Genomic DNA, 3,409 nt, shown 5'->3' on the forward strand with positions numbered 1-3,409 from the left:
TATGTTTGATGATTAGTATTATTATTTTAGAGATTATCAGATGATGTTTACACTCAGTTTATTATATGATGAGATTACTTGGTACTCTATATTTCATGCATGTATGATGATTATTCAATGGTTTCAGTTATCGATGATGATTAGTTAGATGGTTTATTATTCCATGTGCTTCTTATGGATACTTACCCCATACTGCATGTGTATGGTGTGCGTGCTATTTTATTTATGTATGGTGTTTCTGATATGGTTAAGGAAGGGAGTCGTAGTCACCTGCTAGTCGGGATCTACACGATGCACCACTTCCTGCCATTGTCTGTTTAGCTTAGAATATTGTGTTTGTACATGCGTGGATTTTATGCAGGTTGCAGGTACCGGGTATCGACTTCCCTGAATTGTCATGATGAGCATACCCTATCGCACTGTCTCAATGGTAAGAGAGGGGAGATAAAGCTCTTAAGTCCAAATCCTAAACCCTTTAGCCAATTGTCCTAATTAATAATTAGGACAAGTATCTGAGTTAAGTACCCTCCGAATGCATCAAATGATGTAATTTTGTGATTATAACCCTTTTGTTTGATTTGGTATGTATTTTTCTATGGTGGGTTTTCGTATGTTGCTTTATGAGTCCTTGGTGTATTTTTCTATTAATTAAGTCTAATTAAAAAGACTAATTAATGATTTAATTTAATAAGGAATTATTATGATATCTTTATATTTAATTAATTATTTAATTAATTAAATAAAAGAATTAAAGTTGGAAATTAAAGTTCAAGATATATTTAGAATAGGATAATATTTATTTAATTTAATAATAATATATTTGGAGTTCATTTTTAAATAAATGCTAAATATTATTGTTATTTAAATTAATTAAATATGTTATCAATTAAGTTCTAAAATAAATTAAAAAGTTGAAAGATATTAATTTATTAAGAATTCTAGATCGCATGATCTAAACATGAGTTAAATATAAGAATTAAATTAAAAGATTAAATTATAAAAATTAATAATGTTATTTTACTTTCTTAAAAGTGCACATAAGATTTAAAGTAATAAATTAATTAAGAATTGAAGTCAAGTGAAATTTTAAATAAAGTTATTTAATAATTCAACTTAATGTGCATGAAAGTTGAATGCAAAAGAATAAGAAAAGATAATAAAAGTTAAATTGGAGTTAACTGAGTTGTGCAAAAGAGTCTTCTCGGGTAAACGCACAATTAGTGCCCCGAATTGAGGAGAAATTGCTTATCACAACTTTGGGGGTTCATTTTTGAGGGAGACGAATTTGGACGAGAATTTTGGGGAGACAATTTTTGGAAGCAAATTTCAGAAGGCTGATATGAAGAAAGTCTTCAAGGGGAAGGTTATTGATAGAAGCGAATTCGCATACAGTTCCTAGAGATTGCATAATAGCATCAGGATCAGGTAGGGTCTTGTGTTTTGACTATCCATTAAATATGCAATTATCCCTTCCTGTCTTCTTCGTGTCTGGGGTTTGTAGATCTGAATTCTCTGTGATGAAAGTTTTAACTGTTCAATATTGTGAATTTATTAATTGTTCGTCAATAATTTCTGTATCCATGAAGACTGGATGAATTATTAGAGCCCTTGTTTTCTTGATTTAGAAATTGAGATTTGATTAGGTAAGGGTTTGAGTGTAAAATTGAAAGTTTTAAAATTTAAAAAAAAAAAAATATATATATATATATATATATATATTCCCTTTGGAGGAAATTGTTTTAATATAATTAAACTAAAACTAATTAAAATAAAACTTAATTTGTTTTTAAAAAAAAAAATTGTTAAAAAAAATATATATAAAAAAAAAATTATATTAAATATTTTGAAGTGGGGCAGGGCCACCACTTCGCACGCCCCACAGCCACGCTGCCGCGGCAGGTGGTACTGCTGCCTGCGGCAGCAGTAACACCTGCGGCCGCAGGGAATGGCAGGCCGGTGGGCCTTTAAACATGCTATTTTTTTTTAATAAAAAAATAAATTTTGACTTACATTTTGTAAATTGATTTTTTTTTTTTTTAAATGTTTTAATTAATATTATTATATTTTAATTTAAAATTTATTAAATTTTAAATTATATTGGAATTTTATTATTATTTATTAATAATTTTATAAATAAATAAATTATTAATAAATATAATATGATTTTTTTTATGTATCACTAATTAATTTTATTTAAAGTTTGATTTAAATAAAGATTAATTAAAATTGAAAACTTGTTTAAGCAAGTTTAATATTAGAATACTGTTTTCAATAAATGTATAGATTATTATAATCAAAGATCAACAAGTATTCTTATTAATTTAAATATTACCCTCAGATTGTTTTAGGACTCTGACTTAAGAACAATTAGGGGTAATTAGGTGTTTCATTTGGATATAGGAACGGGATAATTGGTAAAGGTGAACTATGGGTTCTATCTGTTTAAAACATACATTCAACTGGAAATGGAAACCTCACATTAACTCAATAGTATATTATCAATCAAATTGATCTATAAGACTTTTTACTTGAAAATAAACACTGATAACTGAAACCTTATTGTTTAACTCAACTGTATGTTTTCAAATCAAAACCAATTGTGTGACTATGATGTTTTCTATATATTGTCCATGCTTTGAGTGTTATGGGGTTGGTTTAGCGTTGACCAGTTTAGGTTGTTACCAGAGGCTCGGGGTTGTGAATGTGATTTCATGATGATTTGGTTTCGATCTTTCTTAACCTGACCATGGTAATGTGATGAAGTGCTCTATGACATGATTGTGTTACTGTTTGTTGTTGTTTTCCAGTTTCCTTGTGTGAAGCTGAGGTGTATATATTTGAGAATACCTAACTTAACCATTTTTGAGTCTCGATCAGTTATATGTGATAACCATTTCTGAGTCTCGATCAGTTATACTTGTATTACTTTCCGGTTGCTCATTAGAGAACCATTGGATTTTGTGACTTATCATTGATGCCTTCAGTTGTTGATAGAGAACTGTCGTGATTACATGATCACTATTTGATGTTATCTGTTGCTCATGAAGAACTGATATAATTTGTGGATTATCTTTTTATGATATTTTTCAGTTGCTCGTATAGGACTGAGATGGTTTTATTATGATTCTTTGATTTACGAGTTCATGAGCTAGGGTAGGTTATCTATGTGTAGAGTCGGGAAGTGGCTTGCAATGGGGGTCGGAGCCCTAAGAGGCTGCCTTGAGAAACCCATTGTAAGTTGTTTTTAATAAGTGAAAACATTTACACTAAATGAGAGAAAATTAACCTAACAAGATAATTGTATGTTCTCTCCCATGCCATGAGTGCTAGTACAGACTAGGATGGGGTAGAGAGAACACTTGGTTACAACCTTGCATTCCATAGTATGCCTCGTCAGTACGAGAGGATA

The sequence above is a fragment of the Cupressus sempervirens genome, chromosome 1 (assembly GCF_028749045.1).
Source record: "Cupressus sempervirens isolate cs-2001-9-10 chromosome 1, ASM2874904v1, whole genome shotgun sequence".
In the NCBI taxonomy this organism is placed as follows: domain Eukaryota; kingdom Viridiplantae; phylum Streptophyta; class Pinopsida; order Cupressales; family Cupressaceae; genus Cupressus; species Cupressus sempervirens.